We start from the raw sequence: 8,551 nt of genomic DNA, 5'->3' as shown, positions 1-8,551 counted from the left end.
TTGGCCCAGGTGGCCAAATTTAATTATTTGGTCATCTCTTGGATGGCCTGTGAGATCTTGACTCAACACGTCTGAAACACGATTCATGGCCTTTCTTCTCAAAGCTGGTCTTCTCGTTCCTTCTTTCCCAAACCTGGTTTCTTATGACATAAATGTGGAGTAGGGGCCATATGAAGTCATGGGAACATGAAGGCATGGGAAAACATTCACATGAATAGGAGTAATTCTAGGACAGAGAGAAGATATAGACTTCTTCTATATCTATCTTCCCTTCTATGAAAGGAAAGAATCAGGGATCTCTAAGCAAAAATGAAATGGATGAGACCGTTGATGAGTGGCTGAAGTATGCTCAAAGAGTGAGGGTGAGGCTCCAGAGGGTCCATTCTCAAATTCCTTAACTGCCCCAAATTCCTTCTTGCCTTTGGTTTCTGTGAGATCACCTGATTTTACTAAGTTCCTGCTACTTCTGAGCACAAGTAACCATGGCTCACTTGCCATAAATCCCCACTACTTAGAGATTAATGGAGTGTGCTAACCCTCTCAATTCTGACCACCCAAACAACCCAATCAGAACCTTACACAGTTGTAAAAGTGTGGCACATTGTTACCTTCTCAAGAGGCATGCAAGGAGGGTCTTAATTCAGGGTTTCACTAATTCTCATAGGATTTTACAGTTTCTCCTATTTCCCTTGCTCCTGCTCTGGGTGGTAAAGTGGAAATAGTCACATGCACTTGAATTCCAGCACTCTTTTTGTTGTTTACATCAGAGTTGTTTTTTTTTTAATGATGTAGGAAAACAACTAAATTATTTCTTCTTTGAGAAAATAATAGAAAGTTATTCAGAGGAAATGTTATTTTTTTTTTTGAAATGTTATTTTTTACGTATGACTGTGTGATTAAGAACACAGACTCTACAGTCAAATCCTAGCTCTACTAGATAAATCAGGGAATGACCAAGACAGTGGTGTAGAAAGACCTTGAGCTCACCTCCTCCCATGGGCACTATTTATACCAAAATTATAACTATTTACACAACACCTATTGATGAGAAAGGCCAGAATACTAGCAGAAAATATTCTACAACTAAAGATATAAAGAAGGAACCACAATGAGACAGACAGGAGGGGTAGCAATGCAGTATAGCAAATACCCATACCCCATGCCAAAGACTCACAAATGGGAGGATCATTACAATTACAGAGATTCTCCCCAAAGAGTGAGGAGTCTGAGCTCCACATCAGGCCTCACCCAAGAGTGAGCAGGCATCAGCTCTAGGACCCTTTGGGCCCCAGCCCTGTTGGCTAGTCAGCAAACATCAGCCAACACAGTCCAGCAGCCTACCATGTCAGGACCCAGCCAACCCACCAACAGTCCAGCACCAACTTTGGAACATGTTGGATCCTTCAACCAGCCACCTCAGAAGCCATCCCCAGTAGCCAACAGCTGACACCAGCTTTGGGACAAACTGGACCCTGTAACCAATCATGTCAGGAACCAGCATTGCCCACAGTCAGGCCAGCGTTAGATCCAGGACCCCCAGTCCCACAACTACTCACCACAGAACCTGGCTCTGCACACCAATGGGTCAACACTAGCCCTGGAAACTGCTCCCACCACCCAAGGCTCTTCAGCCAGCCTCCTCATGACCTGGTCCTGCCCACCAGTGGCTGGAAGGTTCCACATAAGGCAGGGACTGGTAATTATTGGACCAGGGGCCAGTCACACATACCAGAGTTCCCACAGTAGTCAGCCTGTTACAACAGAAGGACTCATGCAGCCCACATAGGGGGCACCCATATAACTTGATGACCAGAAGGGAGAACACTACTGGAACCTATAGGATATCTCCTAAAAAGGCCATTTCTTCAAGGTCAGGAAGTGTAACAAACCTACCAAATACCCAGAAATAAAAATAGCAAATCAGGCAAAATGAGGCAACAGAAAAGTATGTTCCAAACAAAGGAACAAGGTAAAACCCAGGTAGAACTAAGTAAAGTGGAGGTAGGCAATCTACTCAATACAGAGTTCAAGGTAATGATTGTAATGATGCTCAAATAATTTGGGAGAAATTGGAGGAACTGAGTGAGAAGTTAGAAGTTTTAAACAGAGTTAGATAATATAAAGAAGAACCAAGCAGAAATGAGGACTATAATAACTAAAATAAAAATACACTAGAAGGAATCAACAGTAGATTGGATGCTACAGAGGAACAGTTTCAACTAGCTGGAAAACAGAGTAGTGGAAATTACTGAAGTGGAAACAGAAAAAAAATAAAATGAGGACAGTAAGAGAGATATATATATAGCCTCCCAGGTGGCACTAGCGGTAAAGAACCTGCCTGCCAATGCAGGAGATGTAAGAAACGGCTTTGCTCCTTAGGTTGGGAAGATCCCCTGGAGGAGGGTATGGCAACCCACCTCAGTATTCTTGCTTGGAGAATCCCATGGACAGAGGAGCCAGGCAGGCTATGGTCCACAGGGTCACAAAGAGTCACACACGACTGAAGAGACTTAGCATGCATATACATACCTACACACACACACACACACACACACACACACACACACACATAGTTATGATTGATTTACAATGTTGTATGGCAGAAGCTAACACATTATAAAGCAATTATCCTCCAATTAAAAAAATTTTTTTAAAAAGAAATGACTACTTGAGACTTTTGTAGTAACACTCACATTAAAGTGGTCCCAAAAGAACAGAGAGAGAAAGGAAAAGAGAACATATTTGAGGATATAATAGCTGAAAATTTCCCTAATCTGGAAAAAGAAACAGACATCCAGATCCAGGAAGCACAGACAGTTACAAACAGAATCAACCCAAAGATAGCCACATCAAAATACATAGTAATTAAAACAGAAAAAATTAAAGATAAAGAGAATATTAAAAGAGCAAGGGAAAATCAACAAGTTACATACAAGGGAACTCCATTAAGGCTATCAGCTGACTTGCAGAAATTCTGCAGGCCAGAAGGGAGTGGCATGATATATTTAAAGTGATAAATGGGGAAAACCTGCAATCCAAGAATACTCTACCCGGCAAGACTTTCATTCAGATTTGATGGGAAGATCAAAAGTTTTACAGACAAGCAAAAGCTAGAAAAGAGCAGCCCAACAAACCAACTTTACAAGAAGTGTTAAAGAAACTTTTCTAACCAAGAAAGAAAAGATCACAAGTAGAAATATAAAATTATGAATAAAAAAGTCTCATTGGTAAACTCAAATAGATAATAAACGTAGTAAGTCAACTATGCATAAAGGTAGAGGAATGTTAGCAGACAAGTAATAAAATCACCTATATCCATAACAAATAGCTAAGGAATACATACACACACACAAAAGATGTAAAATACGATGTCGAAAATAGCAAACATGGGGAGGGGGAGTAAAAGTGGAGGACTGGAAAATGTGTTTGAACATACGAGATGAACAGCTGAAAATAATCGTGTATGTATGTGTAGATTTCTATATATAAACTTCATGCTAACACAAACCAAAAATCTATAATAGATACATACACACACACAAAAGAGAAAGGAATCCAAACATAACACTGTGCTAGTCATCAAACCACAAGAGAAGAGAATAAAAAAAAGAAAAAAGAAAGGAGTAAAAAATAACTACAAAAACAACCCCAACAATTAATATAATGGCAATGAGTAAATAACTATCAGTAATTTATCTTTTTTATTTTTTATTGGAGTATAGGTGCTTTACAATGTTGTTAGTCTCTACTGTACAGCAAAGTGAATCAGCTATGTGTATACATATATCCTTCTTTGAATTTCCTTCCCATTTAGGTCACCACAGAGAACTGAGTAAAGTTCCTTTTCTAATACAGTAGGTTCTCATTAGTTATCTATTTTACATTTACATTTAGTTATCTACATAGCATCAATAGTGTATATATGTCAAACTCAGTCTCTTAATTTATCCCTCCCCTCTTTGCCCCCTTGGTATCCATACCTCTGTTCTTTACATCTGTGTCTCTGTTTCTGCTTTGTAAATAAGGTCATCTATACCAAGAGCACTAAAATCACAGCTAGCTGTTGAAAACCATCGACAGGAGGATGCTCCCAACACAGGAGTATCTAAATATATAAAGCAAATATTAACACATTATTAACTAGAGATGTATTATGGCCACAAGCATTAGTTTCTGCAAAAATCCCCTGGTCAATAATGTGTTAACAAGCATTAAGAGAGAAATTGAGAGTAACACAGTAATACTGGAGGACATTAACATCTTACATACATCAATGGACTGGTTATCTAGACAGAAACTGATAAAGGAACATTGCCCTCAAGTGATACATAAGTGAAGCATATACATATATATAAACATTATACATATAAAACAGTAAATATATAAATACTTTATATATATAAAACATTCTTTCCAAAAACAGCAGAATATGCATTATTTTCAAAGTCTCCAGAATGGATCACATGGTAGGCCACAAAGCAAGTTTTGGTAAATTTAAAAAAACTAAAATCATGTCAAGCATCTTACCAACCACAGACTTATGAGAGTAGAAATCAGCTACAAGAGGAAAACTGCAGAAATCACAAACACGTGGAGTCTAAACAATATACTACTAAACAAAAATTCACTGAAAAAAATCAAAGAAGAAATTTAAAAAATACATGGAGATGAATGAAAAGTGAAACACAATGATCTAAAATCTATGGAATGAAGCAGAAGCAGTTCTAATTGGAAAGTTTATAGTGATACACACTTCCTCAGGAAATAAGAAAAATCTCAAACAACCTAATTTTACACTTAAAGGAACTGAAAAGAGGAGAACAAACAAAAATCCAAACTTGGTAAATGGAATGAAATCTTTATGATTTATTTATTTACTTCAGAGCAGAAATGAATGAAACAGAGACTAAAAAACCATAGAAACAATCAATGACACTGAAGAACTGATTCTCTCGGAAAAAATATACAAAACTGATAAACATTTTTGCCAGATTCATCAAGAAAAAGAGAGAGGGGCCCAAATCAATAAAATAAGAAATGTAAAAGAAGTTATAATCAACACCAAAAGAAATAAAAAGGATCATAAGAGACTAAAAACAATTATATGTCAATAAAATGGACAACCTAGAAGAAATGGACAAATTCCTAGAAGTGTACAGTCTCCCAAGACTGAATCAGAAAAAAATAAAAAATATGAACAGATCAATTTCATGTAATGAAACTGAATCAGCAATAAAATTTAAAAGTCCCAACAAAAAAAGTCTAGGACCAGATGATTTCACTAGTAAATTCTACCAAACATTTTGTTGGAGTTAAGACCTATCTTTCTCAAACTTTTCCAAAAAACTGCAGAGAAACTGCAAATTTATTCTACAAGTCCAGCATCACCCTGACACCAAAACCAGACAAAGATATCATACAAAAGAAAATTAAAGGCCAATATCGCTGATGAACACATATGCAAAAATCCTTAACAAAATATTTGCAAACTGAATTCAACAATACATTAAAAGGATCAAACACATGATCAAGTGGGATTCATCCCAGGGATGCAAAGATAGTTCAATATCCACAAATCACTGCGACACATCATGTTAACAAACTGAAGCATAACAATCATTTGATCCTCTAAATAGATGCAGAAAGAGCTTTTGACAAAATTTGGCATCTGTTTATGATAAAAACTCTCCAGAAAGTGGGTATAGAGGGAACATACCTCAACAAAATAAAGGCCATATATGACCAATATCATACTCAACAGAGAAAAGCTAAGGATCTTGTTCCTCTAAGATCAACATTCAAAAAACTGAGATCCTGGCATCCAGTCTCATCACTTCATGGCAAATAGATGGTGAAACAATGGAAACAGTGACAGACTTTATTTTCTTGGGCTCCAAAATCACTGCAGATGGTGACTGCAGCCATGAAATTAAAAAAGATGCTTGCTCCTTGAAAGAAAAGCTATGACAAACCTAGACAGCATATTAAAAAGCAGAGACATTAGTTTTCTGACACAGGTCCATATAGTCAAAGCTATGATTTTTCCAGTAGTCATGTATAGATGTGAGAGTTAGACCATAAAGAAGACTGAATGCCAAAGAATTGATGGTTTTGAACTGTGGTGCTGGAGAAGACTCTTGAGAATCCCTTGGACTGCAAGGAGATCAAATCAGTCAATCCTAAAGGAAATCAACCCTGAATATACATTGGAAGAGCTGATGCTAAAGCTGAAGCTCCAATACTTTGGCCACCTAATGGGAAGATCCAACTCGCTGGAAAAGACCCTGATGCGGGGAAAGATTGAAGGCAGGAGGAGAAGGGGATGACTGAGGGTGAAATGGTTGGGTGGCATTATCAACCCCATGGACATGAGTTTGAGCAAACTCTGGGTGGTGGTGAAGGACAGGGAAGCCTGGTGTGCTGCAGTCCATGAGGTCGCAAGGAGTCAGACACGACTGAACGATTGAACAACAGCAAGATCAAGAACATGACATACATGCCCATTCTCACCACTTTTATTCTATCAATACTGAAAGTCCTAACCACAGCAATCAGAAATGAAAAAGAAAAAAGATGGAAAGGAAGAAACGAAGCTGTCACTGTTTACAGATGATGTATTACACATAGAAAATCCTAAACATGCCACCAAAAAGTATTAGAGTTCATCAACATTGCAGGATCCAAAATTAATATACAGAAATCTATTGCATTTCTATATATCAACAGTGAACTACCAGAAAGAGAAATTAAGAAAACAATCCCACTTAAAGCTATATCAAAAAGAATAAAAGACCTGTACTCAGAGAGCTATAAAACACTGGGGAAAAAAATTAAAGATGAAGCAAGCAGATGATTGGTAAAACTAACATTTTTAAAATGACCATAAGACACAGGCAATCCACAAATACAATGCAATCCCTGTCAAAATACCAATGCAATTTTCACAGCACTAGAACAAATATGGAAACACAAAAGATCCTAAATAGCCAATATAATCTTGGGAAAAGAAGAACAAAGCTGGAGGTATCATCATCTCCTTGATGTAAAACCATACTACAAAGCTATACTCATCATATGGTACTGACACAAAATTAGATATATAGATCAATGTAACAGAATAAAGAGCCCAGAAATAAAACTACACTTACATATGCAATTAATCTATGACAAATGAGGCAAGAATATACAATAGGGAAAAGACAACCTATTCAATAAACGATGTTTGGAAAACAGGAAAACTACATGCAAAATAATCAGATTGAACTGCACTCTCATACCATGAACAAAAATAAGTTCAAAATGGATTGAAGATTTAAATGTAGGACCTGAAACAACACTTCTAGAAGAAAACACAGACAGTAAGCTTTGACATTGGTCTTAGTAATATTTTTTTGGATATGACTCCTCAGGTGAGAGAAACAAAAGCAAAAATAAACAAGTGGGACTACATCAAAATAAAAAGCTTTTGCACAGTAAAAGAAAAAGACCACCTGTTGAAGGGGAGAGAGTATTTGCAAACAGTATATCTAATAAGGGGTTAATATTCAAAATATACAAAGAACTCATACAACTCAACATCAATAAAGCAAACCACCAGATTTTTTTAAAGTGTATAGAAGACAGTTTATGAAGTGTCTTTATGAAGACACTTCATTTTATGAAGACACACAAAAGGCCACCAGGCACATAAAAATACACTTTACATCAGCAAGTCAAACTCACCATGAGATATCACTTCACACCTATTAGAATGGCTATCATCAACAAATAACAAGTGCTGGGGAGGATGTGGAGAAAAGGAATCCCTTCTGTTGTTGGTGGGAAAGTAAATTTGTGTGATTATTATAGAAAACAGTATGAAGACTTCTTTTAAAATTAAAAATAGAACTCCATATAATCCAGCAGTTATCGGAAGAAAATGAAGATACTGTTATAATTAGAAAAGATATATGCACCCCTATGTTCATTGCAGCATTACAACAAAGATATGAAAGCAACCTAATGCCCTTCAATAGGTGACTAGCTAAAGAATATGTGGCTAATATATCAAAATGGAATATTACTCAGCCACGATAAAGAATGAGAATGAAATCTTGCTATTTGCAACAACAATGGTTGGACCCAGAGGTATTATGCGATGTGAAACAAATCAAAAAGAGAAAGGCAAATACTGTATGACTTCACATAAATGTGGAATCTAAAAAACAAATTAAAAAACAAAGCAGAAACAGAGTTATAGATACAGAGAACAAATGGGTGGTTGTCATAGGGTAAAGGAATAGAAGAAGAGAAGTAGGTGACAGAGATAAAGAGGTACAAGCCTTCCAGTGGCAAAACAATTGACTCATGGGTATAAAATATATAGTGTGGGGAATATAGTCAATAACTATGTCTAATATCTTTGTATAGTGACATGTGATAAGTAGACTTATTGTGGGGATTGTTTTGAAATGTGTAGACATATTGAATTACTATGTTGTGTCACAGCAACTAACATAGTGTTATATGTCAATCATAATTCAAAAACAAGCAAGCAACTCATAGAAAAAGA

Source organism: Cervus canadensis, chromosome 13 (genome assembly GCF_019320065.1).
Source record: "Cervus canadensis isolate Bull #8, Minnesota chromosome 13, ASM1932006v1, whole genome shotgun sequence".
NCBI lineage: Eukaryota > Metazoa > Chordata > Mammalia > Artiodactyla > Cervidae > Cervus > Cervus canadensis.
This window is presented reverse-complemented; position numbering follows the sequence as displayed.